The 23891-nt window shown below is 42.7% G+C and overlaps 1 pseudogene; it reads left to right on the top strand.

The window, feature by feature from the left end:
- Nucleotides 1-21588: 21588 nt before the first annotated feature.
- On the top strand, nt 21589-21958 carry LOC122754983 (annotated as a pseudogene).
- Nucleotides 21959-23891: the final 1933 nt, after the last annotated feature.

Genomic DNA, 23891 nt, shown 5'->3' with positions numbered 1-23891 from the left:
TAAATGGATGGTGCAAGACCCCCTAGGATTTAAATCTGGAAGGAACTCTAGTGATCATCTAGTTCCTCGTTTTACATAGGGGTAAACTGAGGCTCAGAAAGGGGAACTGACCCACCCTAGGTCTCACACATGTAGTAAGAAGCAAAGTCATAATTGGAATTTGGAACCAGGTCTTCTGACTCCCCCCACACCATCCCTCACCATCCCCTCCCCACCACCACCACCTACCTACAAAATGACTCACTGTTGAGCTCCTCAATGAACCATGACCTGTGACCTCCTCCCCTTCCTCCCTGGCTTCCTGCCAGCCTGGTCTTTTATGTTGGTCACTCCAGAAAAACATCCTTTCCCTCACACACCACCCCCATCCCCACCACTTACATCATAGCTCCATGTAACTCACACCCCAAAGAGTAAAAATCAGAGGCAAAAATAGAGGGTCAAAAAGAAAAGCCCTGATATGTGGAATTTACCCAAGAAGAAATAAACGTATGTAAGAGAGACAGAAGCTCCTCAAGGTCAGAGAGTCTAACTTCTGTCTTTGAATCCCAAATGCCTATGAGAATGCCTTAAGATGTGCTTAATAAATCTGAAATGGAATTGAATACAAAGGGTGCCTGGGACGTTAGAGGACTTTGAGTCTGGCAAAAGCAAGTTCAATTTAAGTGGATTGATATTGCTGTTGCTGCTGCTGCTGCTGCTGCTGTGGGAGGGAAAGAGAGAGAGAGAGAGAGAGAGAGAGAGAGAGAGAGAGAGAGAGAGAGAGAGAGAGAGAGAGAGATTGCTGACCTCAGAGCCAGGAAAACCTAAATTCAGGTCTTGCCTCTGATACATACTGTTTATATTATCTTGGACTAATTATTTAACTCCTTCTCCATGCTCTAGGCCTAGCTAGAGGTGTCAAACATGAAGCCTGGGGACCACTTTGCAAAAGGACACTCCATGGGGGCAGCTAGGTGGCACAGTGGATAAAGCACCGGCCCTGGATTCAGGAGTACCTGAGTTCAAATCTGGCCTCAGACACTTGACATTTACTAGCTGTGTGACCCTGGGCAAGTCACTTAACCCTCATTGCCCCAAAAAAAAAAAGAAAGAAAGAAAAAAAAGAAAAACAAAAGGACACTCCAGAGAGTTCAGCCAAAAGCAGATTAAAACACACCTGGGAAATATTTAACAAACTAAGTAGAAATATAAAAGAACATAGATAATGTTCATATGTGGTTTTCTAAATTAATATGCTAGGGTTGCTAGGTGGCACAGGCCAGGCCTAGAGTCAGGAAGAGTTTGATGTGGGCCTAAAGTCAATCAGAAGAGGTTTTCCTATGAGAAACAAAATCAAAGATGCAGAAGGGCCTGGAAAGCCCTTCCTGTGAAAAATGATTAATCTACCAGATAACAGGACAAACATATCGAAGAAGTAAGGGGCTATAAAAGTTAATAGCAGAAAACCAAATGGTAATCAGGTATTCTTACTACCTGGCTGGAGCCAGGAGACACATAATCCCAGAGGTCAAGATTATCATATCAAAACTCCTTCTTGACCACAGCACTCAGGAATGAGACAAGCATTCCCCCACCCTCCCCAAAGGCTGTTACCTTTGACAGCAGAGCTCAGGAAATGTAATACCAACAGTTATGTATCACACTCCAAAGGCTGTAACTTTGCAGTTTGGGTCCTCCCTCTCCCATCTATCCTCTATAAAAGCTTTGCCTTCTTTCTGGCTCTTTTTGGGGAAAATGTTTCTAAGCCTTTCCTCCCTGAGAGGCTAAGCCTTTGGCTTTTCTCAGGGTCCCATTCCCTAGCACCAAATAAAAAACTACTTTAATTCTGATTGGACTGTGTTTGAGAGTATAATTCTTTCTTTCTTTCTTTTTTTTTTAGTGAGGCAATTGGGGTTAAGTGACTTGCCCAGAGTCACACAGCCAGTAAGTGTTAAGTGTCTGAGGCCGGATTTGAACTCAGGTACTCCTGACTCCAGGGTCAGTGCTCTATCCACTGTGCCACCTAGCTGCCCCATGAGAGTATAATTCTTTACTGAGGAATACCTAAGAACCAGATCCCCCCACCCCATGACAAGTTCAAATCTGGCTTCAGACACTTACTAGTTGTGTGACCCTGGGCAAGTCGCTTCATCCTGCTTGCCTCAGGTTCCTCATCTGTAAAATGAGGTGGAGAAGGAAATGGCAAACCGCTCCAGTGTCTCTGCCAAGAAAACCATATACAGGGTCATGAAGAATGGGACATGGCAACAACAACAACAAAAATGAAAAATTTGTATGCTGCCTGAAGGGATCTGTATGGACAGTTGAGTGGCTCCATTTCTACTTGACACTATCACACCAGGTAACTCTCTAAAACAGATAGATGTTCTCAATCTTTTTTTTGTCTCATTAGAGCTTGTTGGCAGTCTGGTGAAACCTATAGACCCCTTTTCATAATAATATTTTTAAATGTATGAAATAAAATACATGGGATTATAAAGGAAGCCAATTATATTGCAATATGGTTAGGAAAATATTTTTAAAATAAGTCCATGGAACCCAGGTTAAAAACCCTTGCCTGAGACTATAAATCGAAGAGAAGGTATCTATTACTGTTATTGAAATAATCAACCTCATGGGCTTATTGTAAGGAAATCTCTCTTTAAAGTACTATATAAATGTAGTTTACTATTAAAAAAAAAAATGATGAGCAGGATGCTATCAGAAAGACCCAGAAAGACCTGCATGAACTGATGCAAAGTGAAATGTACTGTATACAAAATAACAGCAATATTGTGAGATGATCTGCCATGAATGACTTGGTTATTTTCAGCAATGCAATGATCTAAGACAACTCTGAAGGTCTTATGAAAAATGCAGTCCATCTACAGAGAGAGAACTGATCGGAATACAGATTGAAGCATGATTTTTGGTGGTTCCTTTATCTGAAGCTTTGTTTTTGTCTGTTTTTTTTTTTGTTTTGTTTTTTTGCAGGGCAATGATGGTTAATTGACTTGCTTGGGGTGACATGCCTAGTAAGTGTCAAGTGTCTGAGGCTAGATTTGAACTCAGGTCTTCCTGAATCCAGGGCCGGTGTTTTATCCACTGCACCACCTAGCTGCCCCCAAACACAAAGTTTGTTGTTGGTTTTTTTTAATGATGTAAAAAAAAAAATTTGATGTCAAAGAGAAGGGTTTTTGACCTGCATTGAGAGTTTCCTCATCCATACCAGTGAAAGCACAAGAGCATTCCTTATTTCTATCATCATTATTATTAAAAGAGAGAAAGGGGAGAAAATGCCAGGGAATGTGGATCACATCCTATATGCTTACTAATGGATGAAAATCATTTCTTTTTTTCTTTTTGACAACTCTTGGTGAAACTGATGCATCTATAGGGTACAGGCCGTCATCACTGGACCCTCATCTTCTCTGCCTGTCCACAGAGAGATCAGGAGAACTACAGAGCACAGTGCTAACTAGGAATTTTTGCACTGGGGTAAATGATGGGAGTGAGAAGGAGAGGGGAATAGGATCACAAAGGATAGCCCAAATCATGCAGTCATGGGTGCAGTCAAGCCAGAAGAGACATCCTATTTCCTAGAACATCAATCCTGAGTCCCCACTGGTTTGGAGGGGATGGGGGGGCCCAGAGAGAGGACTACCACAATGAACTTGGAGATGGAGATAGGGAGGAGGGAGGGGATGGGGAACCAAGAGAGAGGAGTACTACAATGAACTTGGGGGTGGAGACAGAGAGGATGGAGAGGAGCTGGAACAGCAGTTACCAGAGGAAAAGAAGCATGGCCTTCCCCTGCAAAAAGCCCTCTGCCCCTAGCTGGTTAGGGCTCTGCTAAAGAGCCAATTTCCCTTCTCTAGGCCTCAGTTTCTTCATATGTACAAAGCTCTAAAAGCCTGTGATTCCTCCAATCCACATGAAAGCCAAATCCATCCTTCTTTCCCCTGGGATTAGTTTATAGAGATGGCCACTGCTAGCAGATCCTGCTGGTTGGCACCTCTACCTGTCAAGACTAACAGTCAACCTAAAAATCTTTGCTCAACAGAGTTTTGATGAGAACACCAGGGGAGCTAGCATAGTTTGAGGCCCACAGGGCATTCAGGAGAGGGGAGTGTGGCTGCCCCAGTTTAAACTCCACTCACTACTGGAAAAACATTCAGTGCCTGTCTTCCTGGCAATAAGGTCAAGGGTATCATCTCCACGGACAAAGGACAGGGTACAGTTAGTTACGCCATCCAGACCTACGCAGACATTGGCCTTGGAGCTCTAGGTATGCCAGGGGAAGCTGAAAGTTGGAACTAAAGTACAACTAAAGTTGATCTGTCGATCAACAACTGCAAATGTCCGTTCTCTTTCCCTCCAGATGATTTAGGGGCATCTATGCTAACCGGAAGTTGAGTTCTTCAAGGAGACTTGAACCTAGATTTCACACCCACCCAGGGAACTTTGAAACTTCAAACCTGGGCAAAAAAAGGGGAGGGGGTAGTTCAATCTCTAAAGAGAGATTAGAGTGGGGATAGTCAGACAGACAGAGGCAGGACAGCAGACAGAAGAGGTTGCATCACTCTTGGCCTTTGTCCCTCATAGTCCCTGAACCAGGGTTCTCCCTCCCTCTTCCATGTCCCCAGAAGATAGCTTGCTTCCAAAAGTTTACTGCAGAAGGTTGACACAGCGGCAGAAACCAAGGCTTGCAGGGGCTGAGTTGTTTGCTCAATATCACACAGATCACAACAAACAGCGTCAGAATTCCAGCCAAGTTCCTCTGCTGCCAAAGCTCATATTCTTTCCATTCTTCCTACATTTAGCCTGCCCCAAACCAGTCCCAGATACCAGAAAAGCAGTGTCTACTATTCATTTTCAACCTTAACTTTTCACATATACACACACACACACACACACACACACACACGTACACACATACACCACTGAGGAGCAGGCTGAGAAGGGACCTGTGGGATGCTGCAGGGAGTGTAATGTAGAGAATAGCTCTGAATAGACCAGAATCATTACAAGTTGAGGCCAGCAACCAATAAAAAGAATTGTAGAGACATAGTAGAGGCAAACTCCCTAAAAATTGGGAGGAGAATGAAGAAAAAGGAGAAGAATGTAGATGACAGAAGCAAGAAGGAAAAAGGAAGGAGGAAGGGCTTGACTTTGCCAGGGATGTTCCTTGCCCTAGGGAATCTCTTGGTCTGAAATAGACACCTGGATGCATACACAGAGGCAGAATTATTACAGAAAGCATGTCAGTGGATGCAAGATTTTTAAATAAAAATAATTTACTGTAATTTCTCCGATCTGTAAAAATGTACTTTAAATATAAATAATCATAGAGATATTATCATTTTACTGTGAAATGAACATTTCTATCCTACCTCTATTTTCTTTGCCTTATTTTTATTTATTTGTTTGTTTATTTGTTTATTGGGTGAGGCAATTGGGGTTAAGTGACTTACCTAAGATCACACAGCTAGTAAGTGTTAAGTGCCTGCAATCAGATTTGAACTCAGGTCCTCCTGACTCCAGGGACAGTGTTCTATCCACGGTGCCCCTGCCTTATGTTTAAAAAAAAAAATACACTTTATCAATTAATGTAGCTTGGCCCTTCGAGGTATTCTTAAAATCTGGCTCTTCGGATGATATGGGCCCACTTCATGGACAGATCAAAAGGACAGGCCCCTGAGGGGAGACATCATGATTATGGGGAAGAAACCAATGGCCCTTCAGTTGACTGCCTCTGCTCAATTCATGGGTGCTTTATGAACTGGTCGAATGGGGGAGAAATAATGATTTTGTGGGAGAAAATCTTTCTCTGAACTGACATTGTGTGAGTGAACCACGTGTGAACTCTGGCCAAAATGAGGATCCCAGCCTAAGAACATTCTGCTGATGAAGCTTTACATGTGCCTTGGTTAGACTGGTCAGTCATAACATACACAGACACAAATGTGTCACAGCTGTCTTTTACCTGGAACCCACCGATATGCCAAATGCATATTTCCTAGATGTCGTTACCTATTCTACACATGCTTACACTTGGGGAGAAAAAGTAAGGACACGTTCACCAGGGACATAAATTAAACCAACTAGGAAAGTTTGTACAAATGGATTCAAGCGGGGAGGTGGGGGGGAAGGTCAAGGGATTTTGCCAGCAGTTGCTGATAAGCAAGCAAACCTTCAACAGCTGCTGCCATCAGCTGTCCATCAGGGCCTGACTTCCTTCCCTTCTTCTCCTTTTCTTCCCCTCCTTTCCTTTTTTACCCTTCCCTTCTTTTCCTTTCCTCCCCTTCTCTTCTTTTCTTTTCCTTCCTTTCCTTTCCTCCACTCCCCTTCCCTTCTTTTTTTTTCCTTTCCTTCCTTAATTCCCCCTTCTCTTCCCTCCTTTCCCTTTCTCTCCTCCCTCTCCCCCTCCCCTTCTCTCCCTTTCCTTTCCTCCCCTCCCCTCCCCTTCCCTTCCTTCCCTTCCCTTCCTAATTTCCAACACCTTCCAACATAGATAATAATCTTTACAATTTAAAGAGCATCTAAGCAGCATTAAATGATAGATTTGTTTTTGGGTTTGTTTTTTTTTCACTTAAAGAAAGTATTTATTTTTCCCCAATACATGTAAAAGATAGGTTTCCACCATTCATTTTTGTCAGTTTTGAGTTCAAATTTTCTTCTCTCCTCCCTCCTTTCCCTCCACAAGTCATTCTCTCAGGTTCCTCATCTGTATAATGGGCATAATAATAGTACCTACTACTGCCTAATGTTGCTGTTGGGGTCAAAAGAGATAAGAATTTAAATGATAGATTAGGACAAAGTACTCAATCTAGAACTAGGAAGACCTGAATTCATATACTCCCTTAGACACTTATTATATGTATGACCCTAAGCAAGTCATTTAGCATCTGTCTGCTTCAATTTCTTTATCTATAAAACAAAGATAATAAATAATAGCACCTCCCTGCTGAGGTTGTTGTGAGGATAAAATGAGATGATATTTGCAAAGTGTTTTACAAACATATAGGACAGGGGTGGCTAGGTGGTGCAGTGGATAAAGGACTGGCCCTGGATTCAGGAGTACCTGAGTTCAAATCCGACCTCAGACACTTGACACTTACTAGCTGTGTGACCCTGGGCAAGTCACTTAACCCCCATTACCCTGCAAAAAAAACCCCAAAAAACAAACATACAGGACATCATCATCATCATTATGATTATTTATTATGTCCAGAAACATTATTATATTGCAGACTTCCTGGTAATGAACCTCCATGAACTTAGCTAGATCTGTCCTTAGACACCAGACAGACAATGTGACTATTGCCCGGCCTATGCTCCAAACCTTCGTAGCTTGGATGGATCTTGGTAGGATCATGAACTCAGCCAGCACAGTCTTTCAGAACCTAGAGTGTGTGGGGGGTGAATTCCACCTCAGGAGCTTCCTCTAGGTATGACCCTGGGCCAGTCAATCTCCCTGAACCTCATTTTACTCATCTGAAAATTAGGGATTTGGACTCAATGGCCTGTAAGTCTCTTTCCAGCTTGAAATTAATGATCTTATGACTATGTGTATCACTCCCTCAACAAAATGAGATTTTTTTTTTTTTGGTGAGGCAATTGGGGTTAAGTGACTTGCCCAGGGTCACACAGCTAGTAAGTGTTAAGTGTCTGAGGCTGAATTTGAACCCAGGTACTCCTGACTCCAGGGCTGGTGCTCTATCCACTGCGCCACCTAGCTGCCCCAACAAAATGAGATATTAATGTAGTTACTTACATTGAATCCATGATCACCATCAGTGTGTCCATTTCTTCCACCACTGAACGTAACAATCCACCCACAGCTTGGCCTTATCCCATACTTGTCTATGATATTCTCTTGGGTCTTTTTTGCATCTTGGGACTACTGGTACATCATGTGATTTGTCCATGTGATTTGTCCATGTGTTACCCCTCAATCACATTACATAACCAGCCTGATTATTTTTCAATAATAATAATAATAGCATTTACATAGCAGCTACTACATGCCAAGTGCATTATAACTATTATCTCATTTGATCACAACAACCCTGGGGGGCTAGGTGTTATTACTATCCCCATTTTACAAATGAGGAAACTGAGACAAACAGAGGTTAAGTTACTTGCCCAAGGTTATATAGCCAGCTAGTATCTGAGGCCAGATTGGGATTCAGATGTTGCTGACTCTAGGTCTACTGCCCGCAGCTGCACATTTCCTTAAGAACACCCCTTATGGGGCAGCTAGGTGGCGCAGTGGATAGAGCACCCGCCCTGGAGTCAGGAGGACCTGAGTTCAAATCCGGCCTCAGACACTTAACACTTACTAGCTGTGTGACCCTGGGCAAGTCACTTAACCCTAATTGCCTCACACAAAACAAACCACCCCTTATTCCATTTCTTGGGTATATGTCATAGCTGGCAAACTTGTACCCATCTTTTTCCCTCTGGTTCACCCAAAATATTGATTATTCATGATTGGGGAAAGTCAATATTCACTGGTGGCTTGATAGAGCTCTAGGTTCAAGAGGACTTGAGTTCAAATCTGGCCTCAGACACTTACTAACTGTGTGACCCTGGGCAAGTCACTTAAGCCCAATTGCCTCTAAGAAAAGAAAAACAGAATCCAAATAGACCTGTCATCTCATTGCTAGGGGAATTCTCTCCAATGGTATGACTTACAACCCAAACATGCACCTTTTGTGAACTCTTGTCCATGTTCTTCCGAAACAGGATGTCCACACAAAGTGGCAGAAACTAAGGCTTGAGGGGTTTAAGATCATGGAGATCGCCAAAAACAGTCAGGTTTCCAGCCGAGCTCCTCTGCTTCCAAAGCTCATATTCTTTCCACTCTACCTACATTTAGCCTGCCCTGAACTCTCCAGGGATATCTTCATGTCCTGCTGCAAGCATGAATCTTCCACCCGTCCCCTTCCTGGAAAGGTCATATCCAATTGCCTTATGACTATTCACAATCCCTGTGGACCTTCCAGACCAAAATATTCTTCCCTGGCTACCTACCACTCCTCCATTTGTATAGTCATCCTGTATTAGAAATATAAGCTCTTTAAAAACAGGAGCAGTCTTTTCTATGTGAATCTCCCATTCTTGGCACAGAGCAAGCACTTAATGGCCATGTTTCCATTCATTCATTCATGAATTCACCACCTTACCTTCCTAAGGAAGGGGACTCATCCAGAAATCCCTGCCTCAGAGGAAGCTTCAGATTGGAACACAAATGTATAGAACCTCTTTCCCTGCCACCCCCTGGCCCAGGGATTCTCAGCCCATCATCCTTTAGTGGTCTTTGAAATAGGGAAGCCACCCCTAGCCAATGCTCTTAAAATAATCATATACACACAATTGCTATATGAACCTGAGCTGCCAACCAGCCCATCTGGGGAAAGCAGCAGTGAGGAATGAAATATGCCACTGAACTTGTCTCTTCTCCCTTTGCCTGTGGACTTATCCTAAAGGTTGATAGAGGGGCTCATTTCTGGTCATAAGGATGGAATAAACTGAGAGCAACATGGAGACTACTTCCTTTGAGATTTTGAGTTGAGGCAGCTAGGTAGAGTGTTGGACAAGAAGACAAGTTCAGATCCTTCTTCAGATACATACTAGCTGTGTGACCCTGGGCAAGTCACCTTCTCAGAGACTCTGTTTTCTAGCTACAAAATGGAGAGTTGGACACAGCAGCCTCCAGGGTTCCTTCCAAATCCAGATCTGTGATCATATCAAGGCACCATGTTTTCATCAGTCTGGGTCTTCTTTAAATCTATCTAGATCACAACCTCATTAGCCCTTTTTAAAAATAACTTTTTTCAACTAACAAGCATTTATTTTCTCTCTTTCTTACTTCTCTCTTCTACTGAAAAAGAAAAAGGAAACCTTTGTATCAAATATCATAATCAAGCAAAACCAATTCCCACATTGGCCACATCTAAAAATGAACGTCTCATTCTGCCTTACTGAGCTTCTCTGTCAGGTGGTGGGTAGCATTCTTCATCATCAATCAAGCCTCTCTCCAGGTCTTCTCATTCATCCATCTTCCATAAATGATAAATCAAACTTCCTAAAGACCTCGTTTTTGGTCTTTTAGTATCTTGGACATTACAATTGAACTAGCTGGGTCATCCATCAAATTGTCTCTTGTTTATAGTTCCCTTTCAGTCATACACCTTTTATTCCACTTCGCTTGCTGAAGTCATTATCATTAATGTACTTCAGCCGGCTAACACTTACCATGAACCTTTTTCATTTCCACAAGCCAATATGGGTTCACTCTCAGTCTAGTTATTCCAAGATGGTCCATAGGTATCACCAAAAGACTTATCTTAAAGAAGTGGGGTTTTGAGGCATGAAAATTGATTCAGTTTCCCTGACCTGATACAGCCTGTTTTCCTCTTATCCAAATCTGGATTTATTGTCCATATGCAGCACTTATCAAATACATAAATATTGATGGGCTCACTTGATGGTCTCCATGTGATAATCTGGAAAATATGCATTTTTCATCAACTATTTTTTCTTTTTTTTTTTTTTTGCAGCATGGAAGCTTGGCCATCTCTCTGATAGACTGATGGATTTTACTTAAAGGAGACTTTATAGTTTTCCAAGACTTGATGCAATTAGCACAATGACATCTGGGAGTAAGAGCATTTGGAGATTCTCGCTACCAACAGGAATCCTTCGTTTGTTTGGATTCAGCACAGGACATTTTCCATGACGCTGGCACAATAGGCCAGAAAATACTGGCTGTAAGCCATGGGAAACAGTGTGTGTGTCTGCATATATACAGGGTGTTCCAAAAGTCTTAGTGCAGTTGAAGCTTTAAAATACAGATCGTGATAGCTGTGAAGCATGCGAGTGTGTGTCTGTGTTACAAGTAGAAATATCTGTTGTATAAATGGGTATACGTGTGCATATGTGTGATACAGTTAAATATATGAATCTGACCCACTGGGACATACCGACTCCTCTCCTGTTGTGGATACCATCCAGATGGGATGGCTGCTTGGATACAGGAAATTATAAGTTCTGGTTCTACTTCTGTCATTAATTCATTCTATGCCCATGGACAAGTCATTTCCCTTTCTGAGCCTCAGTTTCCCCATCTGTAAAATGAAAAGAGTTGGATGGGATCATCTCTAAGGAAAGGGGCCCCTTCTAGTTTTATAATCTCTAACTATTCTTGCTACCACTGCCTCAGCCTTTGTCTCTTGTTTTAATTAAACAAACTTCTCTAGAAGAGGACGGCAGATCAGCTCCCTGACCCAAGTATCGCAGGGCTGACTTTGGAATTTGGATCCAAAGAGGCTGGGATATCGAACATCAGCACACACCCATCCAGGGGCCCTGGGGACAGAAGGGAAATTGGCACCAAAACTAAACTAGCATCTCATTGGTGCCTCTCCCTCCCAAAGTCTGTTCCACTTCTGAAGGGCTACACTGGGGGAGGGGAAAGGAAAGAGGAAAGGGGAATGTAATGGAGGGGGCTCATTCAGCTCGGGTGGGTCGTTCTGGGAATCAAGAACAGAGAAGTAATTTCAGCAGAAGCCAGAAGCGGGGTCAAAGGTTGCAAGTGATCTGGCAGTTCCTTTGAGGTTTTTCTTCCCCTCAACCTCCCCCTCCTTCTCTTGGCCCCCTTACTTAATCCATTGGCTGTAACCCTCTTCCTGGCCTGGAGAATGCAAACTCAGCAGACAGGGCCACGGCACCATGGCTGAGTACACAGCCCAGCCCAGCTTAGCCCAACTCCAACCCCCTCTCTTCCCGCTCCTCTGAACGACAGACCCTAAACTCTCCACTGGCCTCCCCTCCAATCCCACAGCTGTGTTGGGGGAGAGAGGATGAAGAATAAGGTTCTTGCAATAGTTTCCTAGGTGTACCCCCAGGAGCAATGAAACACCTCACTCCCCACGAGCATTCAATTTCCTTACAATGGTCTCTCTCTTCCCCTCAGCAAAGATATAAATTCTCCCTGAAACTTCCCCTAAATGTCTCTCAGAATCCTATAGCATCCATTGAGCCATGAGAAGAGGTAGCTTGAAGAACTCAGCGGAGTTGGGCAGAATCCCATACCTTAATCATCCCTACCATGGCCCAGTTCTCTCAGCAAATCGTTCTTTTAACCAAGCATTTCTTTCCCAGTTCTGGGGAAACACCCTCTCTCTACCCCTAACTTCAAGTAACTTTGATGCTTCCTTTTTCTTCTTCAGTGAGATTATGCACCTTTTTTTCCATTTGGCTAAGTGAATTTTTTAAGGTACTGTTTTCTTCAGTGAGATTATGCACCTTTTTTTCCATTTGGCTAAGTGAATTTTTTAAGGTATTGTTTTCTTCAGTGAGATTATGCAGCTTTTTTTCCATTTGGCCAAATGAATTTTTTAAGGCTTTGTTTTCTTCAGCTTCCTTTTCTAAGCTGCTGATTCTTTTTTCATAGTTTTTTTGTTTTGCTTTCATTTCTCTCCCCATTTTTTCTTCTACCTCTTGCAATTGATTTTTAAAATCCTTTTTGAGCTCTTCCAGGAAGGTTTTTTGTTCTTGCGACCAATTCACCTTCCCTTGTGAGGCTTCAGATGTAGACAATTTGAGGTTATTGTCCTCATCTGAGTTTGTGTTGGCTTCTTCCCTATTGATACAGAAGCTCTCAATGGAGAGGGCTCTTTTTTGCTTCTTACTCATTATTGCAGCTTATTTATTTATTCTTTAAGTTGAGGTCTGCTCTGGGGGCACCAGGGTCCCTGTTTTGGGATTCTTGTGCAGGTGTATAGGTGCTGTGTGACCGGGCTTTTACTCTGAGGCCTTTATGGTGTGTGGAGATGCCCCGCCCTGCACTTCCTGTATGATTGTGCTCGGCCAGCCAGGCGCCAGACCCCAGCGTCTGATCCTGCCGTTCGTGGCCCTCTCGGCCGGTGCAGGTAAGTTTTTCCACTGTCCTTCTTGGCCACCAGATTTTTGAACCAGGTTCCGGGAGCCTCAGTTGTTCGGCTGTGGCCCGCAGCTCCTGCTGACTTGCCCCGACCCCCTCGGCGCTGGGTTGCTGCCCTGCGCTGGGCCTCCCTTTTGCCCGAGTCAGACCGACCTTTTCCTGAAGTCTTCTAAATTATCTCTGCTTGGAGGACTGTGTCTCTCTGTCTCTTTGCAGGTTCTGTAGTTTCAGAATCCGTCCAGAGGCTTGATTTAATGTTCGTTTTGAGGGAACAGAAGGAGAGCTCAGGCAGCTTGCTGCTTCCTCTCCGCCATCTTGGCTCCGCCCCTCGATGCTTCCTTTTTCTTAAGCAGCCCCTGATAGCTCTATTAATCCATCAAGCATGTATTAAGGATCTAAAATGTTCCGGGCGGGGCAGCTAGGTGGCGTAGTAGATAGAGCACCGGCCCTGGAGTCAGGAGTACCTGAGTTCAAATTTAGCCTCAGACACTTAACACTTACTAGCCGTGTGATCCTGGGCAAGTCACTTAACCCCAATTGCCTCACTAAAAAAAAAAAATTAAATGTTCCAGGCACTATGCCAGGTGCTAGGGATACGACGAAAGAAAGAAGGAAGGAAGGAAGGAGGGAGGATGGAAGGGAGGGAGGGAGGAAAGGAGGAAGGGACAAAAAGATGGAAGGAAAGAAGGGAGGCAGGAAGGAAGGAAGGAGGGAGAGAGGGAGGGACAAAAAGATGGAAGGAAAGAAGGGAGGCAGGAAGGGAGAAAGGAGAAAGGAAGGAAGGAAGGAAGGAAGGAAGGAAGGAAGGAAGGAAGGAAGGAAGGAAGGAAGGGAGGGAGGGAGGGAGGGAGGGAGGGAGGGAGGAACATTTACTCATTACTATATGCCAAGCACCATGCTAAGTGCTAGGGATATAAATATAAAAAGCAAAGACAAAACAAAAAATGGTCATTGAGTTCACAAGCTTATTCTCTATTAGGAACATGTAAACAGATAAGCATAGTCTGAAGAGGGTTAAAGTTTTAAGGACTGGGGGGACCAAGAACAACTCCCCATAGGAAGTGATACTCGAACCCTAGAGGAAGATATTGATTCTAAGAAACACAGGTGAGGAAGGGGTGCATTCCAGACATGGGTGATCACTTGTGCCAAAGTGCTGGAATTGGAAGATGGAATGCAGAGTTCAGGGAACTGCAGGTAAGCCAGTTTGGCTGGAATGCAGAATGCCTAAAGGGGAGTAAGCAGAAATAAGTCTAGAAAAGGTAAGCCAGAGCCTGATTGTAAAGGGTTTTGAATGCCAAAGAGAGGTGTTGAAATTTTATGCTAGAGGTCAGAGGGAGCCACTGGAATTTGGGGAGCAGAAGAGTGACTTGTTTAAGTCTTAAGATTATTTTGGCAGGTGTCTGAAGTCTTATGATTACTTTTGGCAGCTGTATGGGTTGAAGAGTGGGCAGATTGGAAGTAGGATGTTCAGTTAGTCAGTCAACATGCATTTATTAAGCACCCACAATGTGTCAGGCACTTTGCAAAGCACTCAAGATGCAAAGAAAGGAAAAAACAAAAAAATCCTTGCTCTTAAGGAGCTCACAGTCTAATGGGAGAGACACAACTATGTATAAACAAGATATAGACAGGATTAGAGATCGTCTCAGAAAAAAAAAGGCACTAGCTTTAAGGGATCTTGGAAAAGGCTTGTTTTTAAAAAGTGAGACTTTAGCTGAGACTTGAAGGAAGTCAAGAGAAGGTAAGGAGGAAGTTCCACACATGGGAAGAGTTTCATGCAGTGAAAAAACATAGAATTGGGAGATGGAGTGTCTCATTCAAGGGAACAGCAAGGAGGTCAGTATCACTGGATATGTGGAAATGAATAAGGTGTAAGAACACTAGAAAGGTGAGGGGTGGGAGGAAAAGCAAGGATAAGAAGGGTTTTAAAAGCCTAACAGAGAATTTCTTATTTGATCCTATAGGTAATAAATAGGGAGCCACTGGAGTTGATTGAGGAGGGGGTTATGTGATCAAATATATGTCAGTGGAGAATAGACTGGCATGGGGAGAGAAAACATAGGAAGACCAACCAAAAGACTATTGTAATAGTCTAGTCCTGAGGTGATAAGATCCTACAGCAGGGTGGTGGCAGTGTCAGAGGAGAGAAGGGTTATATTACAAGACAGAATCACAAGACTTGGCAACTGATTAGATATGAGGGTGGGTAGAGTGAGGAGTCAAGGATGACCTAGGTGGCAAGCCTAGGTGATTGGCAGGATGGTAGTAACCTCAACAGTAATGGGAAATTGAGAAAGAAGCAAGAGTTTGGGGGAAGAGATAACAAGTTCATATGTCCAAAGGGCTATAAAACTGTGCATACCCTTTGATCCAGCAATACCACTGCTAGGTTTATATCCCAAAGACATCCCCCAAAAGAGAAAAAGACCTATTTGTACAAAAATATTTAGAGCAGCTCTTTTTGTGGTGGCTAAGAATTGGAAATCAAAGGAATGCCCATCAATTGGAGAATGGCTAAGCAAACTGTGGTATATGATTGTGATGGAATATTATTGTGCTATAAGAAATGGCAAGCAGGATGACTTCAGCAAGGCCTAGGAAGACTTATTAATTAATTGATGGGGCAGCTAGGTGGCTCAGTGGATAGAGCACCGTCCCTGGAGTCAGGAGGACATGAGTTCAAATCTGACCTCAGACACTTAACACTTACTAGCTGTGTGACCCTGGGCAAGTCACTTAACCCTAATCGCCTCACCAAAAAAAACAAACAACAAGAAAAACAAACAAACAAACAAACAAAAAACAATAAATGAATCAATGGGGGCAGCTAGGTGTCAAAGTGGATAAAGCACTGACCCTGGATTCAGGAGGACCTGAGTTCAAATCTGACCTCAGACACTTGACACTCGCTGTGTGACCCTGGGCAAGTCACTTAACCCTCATTAACCTGTGCAAAAATAAATAAATAAACAAAATTAATGAATTGATGTATAGTGAAGTGAGCAGAACCGGGAGAATGCACTGCACAGTGACAGCAGTACTGTTTGATGAAGAATTGTGAATGACTTAACTATTCTCAGCAATACAATGATCCAAGACAATCCCAAAGGACTACTGATGAAGCATATTGTTCACTTCCAAAGAAAGAACTGATATTGATTGAACACAGAGTGAAGCATGCTATTTTTCACTTTATTTCTTTCATTTTTTCAAGTTTTCTTTACAAAATGACTAATATGGTAATGTTTACATAAACACATATGTATAACCTATATCTGATTTCTTATTGCCTCAGGGAGAGGGGGAGGGGGGAGGGAAAGAGGGATAGAATTTGGAACTTAAAACTTTAACCAAGAATATTTATTATTATTATTAAAAAGAAAAGGGGCAGCTAGGTGGCGCAGTGGATAAAGCACCGGCCCTGGATTCAGGAGTACCTGAGTTCAAATCTGGCCTCAGACGCTTGACACTTACTAGCTGTGTGACCCTGGGCAAGTCACTTAACCCCCATTGCCCCACAAAAAACAAAAACAAAAACAAAAAAAAAGAGAAAAGGAAAAAAAGATAATGAGTTCAGTTTGGGACATGTTAAGTTTAAGATCCAATAGGATAGGGCAGCTAGGTGGCGCAGTGGATAGAGCACCAGCCCTGGAGTCAGGAGTACCTGAGTTCAAATCTGGCCTCAGACACTTAACACTTACTAGATGTGTGACCCTGGGCAAGTCACTTAACCCCAATTGCCTCACTTAAAAAAATCCAATAGGATATCTGGTTCAAGAGTTCCAGTAGAGAGTTGGAGATATGAGTGTGGAAGTCAGCAGGGAGATGAGGACCGGGTAAGTAGATCTGCAAATCATCAGCAAAGAGATAATCATTGAATTTATGGGAGTGGATGAGATTACCAGACAAAATAGTTAATAGGAAAAAGAGAAGAGGTCCCAAGATAAAGCCTTTGGGGACACCCATGATTAACGGGCACAACCTGGATGGAAATCCAAGTCTAAAAAGGATTCCTCAGGCAGGCAAAACCAAGAGATCGCAATGTCATGAAAACCTAGAGAAAAGAATGTATAAAGAAGAGGGTGATCAGCAGTGTCCAAAGTCAAGAAAAGGATAAGGATTGAGACTTATTCGGCTTATTAATTTTGGCCATTGAGATCATTGGTAACTTTGGAAAGAACTATTTCAATTGAATAATTAGGTCAGAAGCCAGATTATAAAGGGTAAGAAGATAATGGAGCAGCTAGGTGGAGCAGTGTATAGAGCACCGGGCTTGGAATCAGGAAAACTCATCTTCATGAGTTCAAATCTGGCCTCTGATGCTTATTAGGCAATTATTAACCCTGTTAACCCCACTTTTTCCATCTGTAAAGTGAGCTGGAGAAGGAAATGGAAAACCACTCCAGTATCTTCTCCAAGAAAACCCCAAAATGCAGTCATGGGGAGTCAGACATGACTGAAATGACTGAACAGCAACAACAAAAAGAAGGAAGTAGAGGCACTGATTATAGACAGCTTTCTCAATGAATTTAACCATGAAAAGTCTTATATCAGGACAACAGCTAGCAGGGATGGCTAGATCAAGTGAGGGTTATTTTAAGGATGAGGGAGAGAGATGGTTGTGTCTGTAGGCAGCAGGGAAGCAGCTGAAGATAAATGAGAATAAAGATGATAAAAGGGATGGATTGTCCTAGGTGATGGGAACCTGACTTAGGATGATGGCCAGGTGAGGAGATAAAAGGGGATTGATGTGAGAGTATGTTTTAGAGGTAGAATTGACAAGAGTAGTTTTGATTCCTTTCAATAACATCCTTGGGGTACAGTATCCTCTGAGGATAAGTAGGTGAAAGGGCATGAATAAGTTTCCCGTTCTTGTTATGGAATAAATACCATGTTACTTTCAACAAATATGGCAGCCATTTATAGCAGTGTGATAACCCTCAATAGAATAGTAGCCTGTCTGTTTCTCCACAACTACAAATATTGAATTCAATCATTATTTTTTTAAGTATATTTGCTAATGTAATGGATGTAAGTGAGTCAGTTAACGGGCACTTATTAAGCACTTACTATAGGCTAGGCACTGTGATAAGCCCTGGGGGCATAAAGAATGGCAGAAATGTTATCCCTGTTCCCAACAAGCTCATATTATAATCGGGGAGAGGAAAACAATGTACAAAAAAATTGTATATACAAGACACATGGTTGGTTGTTGGTTGTTGTCCTTCATTCTCGAAATGATACCACTATGCTAGAGTCAAGTTACAATGTGTCTGACTATGGCTGATCAGACCAGCTTGGAATGCTTTACCACAGGTCAGCCACAAATCATCTATGTGAACATTTGAGTTGGATTCTCTAAATTTGCACATCTCATGTTTCTTTTGAGCTACTTCAATTGCTCTTTGCTCATAGAGCACAGCACCTTCTCTGATCAGGGCATGCCTTGCTGGCTGGTCCTGTGCCAGTGTCTCCCATGTCATGCAATCAATTCGAGTTCTTAAGAGAGACCTTGAGAGCGACCTTATATCATGTTTTCTGGCTTCCATGTGAGCACTTGCCCTGTGTAAGTTCTAAAATAGTCTTTTAGGCAAGTTTAAATTTGCCATTCAAACAACGTGGCCAGCCCATCAGAGCTGTGCTCTCTGTAGTAGAGTGTAAATGCTTGGCAGTTTAGTTCGAGAAAGAATCTCAGTGTCTGGTGTCTTGTTCTGCCAGGTGATCTTCAGAATCTTCCTAAGATGATACAGAGTAGATGGAAGATAATCTCAGTGGGAAAGTAGGGAGAGAAGAAGGACATCCTGCTGAAGGTGAAATCTGAACTGATTCCTGAAGGAAACCAGGAGGCAGAGGTAAAAAGGGAGAGAATTTGTAGGTACAGGGGACAGCCAGTGCAAAGGCATGGAGCTTTTGGAAGGAAGGAAGGAAGGAAGGAAGGAAGGAAGGAAGGAAGGGAAGGGAAGGGAAGGTGGGAAAAAAGAAAAGAAGGAAGAAAGAGAAAGAGAAAAAAGAAAAGAAGGGAGGGGAGGAAAGGAGGGAGAAAAAAGGAAAGAGGAGGGAAGAAAGAAGAAAGGGAGGAGGAAGAGAAAGAGGGAAGAAGGGAAGGAAAGAAAGGAGGGAGGGAGGGAACAAATGAGGGGAATGAAGGAAGAAAAAAGAAAAGGAAAGAAGAAAGAAGAGAAAAGAGAGAAGAAGGAAAAGAAGGTCCCATCAATTTATTGGACATGGGAGCTGACATAGAGGGACAAGTTAAGAATGAGGAGCAGCTAGGTGATGCAGTGGATAAAGCACCAGCCCTGGATTCAGGAGGACCTGAGTTCAAATGTGACCACAGACACTTGACACTCACTAGCTGTGTGACCCTGGGCAAGTCACTTAACCCAAATTGCCTCACCAAAAAAAAAAAAAAGAATGATTCTGAGGGGGCAGCTAGGTGACACAGTGGATAAAGCACTGGCCCTGGATTCAGCAGGACCTGAGTTCAAATGCGACCTCAGACACTTGACACTCTCTAGCTGTGTGACCCTGGGCAAGTCACTTAATCTCCATTGCCCCACCAAAAAAAAAAAAAAAAGAATGATTCTGAGGTTGGATAACTGGAAAAAATGATAATGCCCTTAATAGAAATAAGGGGCAGTTTGGAGGGAATATATTGAGTTCCATTTTGGATGTGTTGAGTTTGAGATACCTATGGGACATTCAGAAAGAGATATCCAATATATAATTGGTGATATGAATCTAGAGCTCAGGAGAGAGATTAGGGACGGATATGTAACGGTGTCAATAATCCGCGTGAAGAAGATAGTTGAACCAAAGTCAGAAAGAAAGGTATAGAGAGAAAAAGGGGCACAGGATAGAGCACTGAGAAACATGGGACATGGCTTTTAATCCACCCATCGAATGAGATGAGAAGGGTCAGACAGATAGGAAGACAATTAGGGGAGAGTTAGAGAGGGGGGTGGTATTCCCCCAGGGAGGAGAGAATATTTGGGAGGAGAAAGGGGTCAATAGCAGTCAATGCTGCAGAGAGAGGTTAAGCAGGATGAAGACTCAGAAAAGATGTGACTATCAAAAGACCATTAGTAATTAAAAAAAAAAAACAGAAGGAAAGTCGATAGAGACACAGACAAAACAAGACAACTTTGAAAATAGCCTGTAGAATTGTCTGTATACTTAGAGAGAGACGTATTCTTTCCCTGCAAAGATCTGCGAAGGCTATATAGGCAAACCTCTTTTTTCAGTTCTTTGTATATTTAAACAATTGAATTGTATGTAGAAATACCTGATGGTTGTTAAGTTCAAAAGAAAAAGAAAATTAAAATGAAGATTAATGGTAACCTTGGAGCAGCAGTTCTCAAAGTATTGTCAAGAACCCCAGGGGTCCCTGAGATCCTTTCATAGGATCTGCAAGGTCAAAACTATTTTTATAATAATACTAACTTGTGGGGGCAGCTAGGTGGCACAGTGGATAGAGCAACGGCCCTGGAGTCAGGAGGACCTGAGTTCAAATCCGACCTCAGACACTTAACAATTACTAGCTGTGTGACCCTGGGCAAGTCACTTAACCCCAATTGCCTCACTAAAAAACAAACAAACAAACAAAAAATAATACTAACTTGCTATTCACCTATTAAAATTCTCTTCCTTTTTTTCAACTACATATCTATGTGAGACTGGATTTTCTTCAAGCAAAACAGAACAAATGCAGAAGCAGATATGAGAATCCAGCTGTCTTCTATTAAGCCAGACATTAAAGAGCTTTGCAAAAATATGTAAAACCATGCCACTCTTTTTGCTAAATTTTTCTGTTTTGGAAAACATAGTTAATTTTCATAAAATGTTATTTGTAATAAAGCATCAAGCCTGCAGTCAGGAAGACCTAAATTCAAATCTGGTCTCAGATACTTAATAGTTGTCTGACCATAGGCAAGTCATTTAACCACTGTGTGCCTCAGTTTCCTCATTTGTAAAACGGAGATAATAATAGCACCTACCTACCAGGGTTCTTGTGAGGATCAGATGACACAATGCTTAACACAGTGCCCTGCACATAATAAGCACTATATAAGTGAAGTCTTTGTGTTAACATGTGATGGTTTTATCACTGGTATCTTAAATAAATACTTAAAAATTCTACCTGGTTTAATTACAAATGTAGTAAATACCGATAGATATAACCCTCATAAACAAAAGCTCTTTGGGGTTCCCAATAATTTTAAGAACATAAAAGGACCCTGAGGTCAAAAAAAGTTAAGAATCGGGGGCAGCTAGGTGGTGTAGTGGATAAAGCACCAGCCCTGGATTCAGGAGGACCTGAGTTCAAATCAGGCCTCAGATACTTGACACTTAACTAGCTGTGTGACCCTGGGCAAGTCACTTAATAGTCATTGCCCTGCTAAAAAACAAAACAAAAAACAAAAAACGTTAAGAATCACCTCCTTGGAAAGAGCCTTCTCAGTCAAATGATGAAGTTGGAAGTCAGACATCAAGGGACTGAAAAATGAATTGAAGGGGAAGAAGTGGAGAAACAAGTACAGATAGACAATCTTCTGGGTCGATTGCCTACTTAAAAGGCGGAGCGGTATAGCTTGAGGGTATGGTAGGGTCAAGTGATTTAAAAAAAAATAGAGTCTGTAGCTGTTGAGGATTGCATGTACGGCTGTGGCAGCCACCTGACTCGGGCTAGTTTGTGGGGCAGGAGAGCCATGCAGGCCCGGGGCTACAACTTGGAATCCCGTCACTTCAGCAGCAGCCTTGTTGACGTCAGCGGCGGTGCCAGTGTCATTCGGGACGCCGGCGGGGCCTTCAAGCAAGAGGGAGAAGGCTGAGGAGGACCGGTACTTCCGAGAGAAGAGCTGTGAGCAACTGGCGTCCCTGAGGAGACACCATCAGGAAGAAATTATTCAACGCAAGAAGGAGATACAAGGCCTGCAAAAAGAAATTGAGCGTCATAAGAACAAGATGAAAAAACTGAAAGACGATCGTGATTTTCTGATTTTCTTGTTCAGTGGTCATTCTTGATCCATACATGTAATCGTTGTCCACTACTTTGTGCCCAATGTGACATACTCTCTAACCTGATATACTTTTTGCTGTGTACTGCAACTAAATGGTAGTAAAATGTGATCACTGAAAAAAAAAAATAGAATGGTGTTGACTTGAGAAAGTTTATAGGCTGTAAGGAAGCAGTCTTTAGACAAGAGAGAAGAGTAGAGAGGATAATCCAAGGGTCGAGCTCTAAAATGAGATGCGATATGAATCTAGAGCTCAGGAGAGAGATTAGGGATGGATATGTAAAGGTGTGAATAATCTGTGAACATGAAAGTTGAACCAAAGTCAGAAAGAGAGGTATAGAGAGGGGGTACAGCAAACAAAGAAAGGGGTTTCCTGGGCAAGGAGGACCACCTTTTATCAGATACTTGGAGCAAAGGAGCAGAGAGTGGGGGATGTTGGTGAGGAATCCTGAGGCATAGAGTAGGGGAGAAGAAAAAGGTTATAGTACTAAAAGAGAAGATAAAGTCCTGCACTGAGAGGACAGGACAGGAGAGGAGAGGAGAGGAGAAGAAAGGAGAGGACAGGACAGGACAGGACAGGACAGGACAGGACAGGACAGGAGAGGAGACAAGTATAAGAAGCTTAACAAAAGAAAAGAAATTCTGTAAGAGCTGCTGTGGGGAGTGTGAGATTCAGTTGGGAAGGAAGAGATATGCCAGGCACTGTGCTAAGTCCTTTACAAATATTATCTCATTTGATTCTCACAACCCTTTTTATCCCCACTTTACAGTTGAGGAAAATGGCAAACCACTTCAGTATCTTGTCCAAGAAAACCCCAAATAGGGTCACAGAGAGTCAGACAGGACTAAAATGGCTAAACAACAAAATAGTTGAAGAAACTGGCAAAATGACTTGCCCAAGGTCACACAGCTAGTTAAGTGTCTGAAACCAGATTTGGATTCAAATCTTCCTTACTCCAGGCACAGAGTTCTATCTACTGAACACTGAGATGCCAGGTACCAGTTAGGGACTTAGGTGAGATTAGAACATACATTTGTAGCAAGTCAAGTTATGGAAGTGGTGTGACTTCTTCCAATGTGTTCATTAGTGTTGGAATAGGAACAGAGAAAATAGATGGAGGGGGTAGCCTAAGGTTGGGATTTGACAAATCCTAAATCAAGGCAGCTAAGTGGTGCAATGGATAGAATACTGGGCCTAGAGTAAGGAAGGCATGGGTTGAAATCCAGCCTCAGACACTTAATAGCTGTAATGACTCTGGCCAAGTCACTTAACCCAATTTACCTCAGTTTCCTCAGCTATAAAACAAGCTGGAGAAAGAAATGGCAAACCACTCCAGTATCTTTGGCACTAACCCCAAATGGGGTCACGAAGAGTTGGAAATGACTGAACAGCAACAAACAATGAATCGTGCTATTGACCTAGGGGACAAGGGACTTGGGAGTAGAGGACAAGGTACAGTGTAACTGAACTGGCTAAGTCCAAAATTAGTTTTGAAGAGAGGAGAATAAGGTCAGGGCAGACTAAGGGATCAGAGAAAGGTAAAATGACTTAGAGGTGGTGGTAACAAGGATTAGGTTTAGGAGGAATGAGGCACCAGACAAAGATGGAAAGAGAGGAGGTTGTCACAGGAGAGAAGAATTTCAGAATTCTGAATCATGGAGTTCAAACAGTTCCAGGTAAGGGTGAGATCGAGGTGAGAGGCAAGTGTGTAACTGAGTTTCAGTGAAGTAGCTTGCCCCCTTCTCCAGGAAGCCTTCCTTGACTGAAACCTGTTGGATAATAGATGTGGTTTTAAAACAGGAAGGAGATAAAGGATTATGAGGACTAAGATAGGTGATTGAGCCTAGAGAACTGGTTCAGTGAGTTCTAGGTCACCAGCACCATAGTCCAGGGCAGGAAGCCAAGAAAGTTGTGAAAGCAGAAATTTAGCAAGGGAAAA

Source organism: Dromiciops gliroides, chromosome 4, assembly GCF_019393635.1.
Source record: "Dromiciops gliroides isolate mDroGli1 chromosome 4, mDroGli1.pri, whole genome shotgun sequence".
Classification (NCBI taxonomy): Eukaryota; Metazoa; Chordata; class Mammalia; order Microbiotheria; family Microbiotheriidae; genus Dromiciops; species Dromiciops gliroides.
This window is presented reverse-complemented; position numbering and strand designations above follow the sequence as displayed.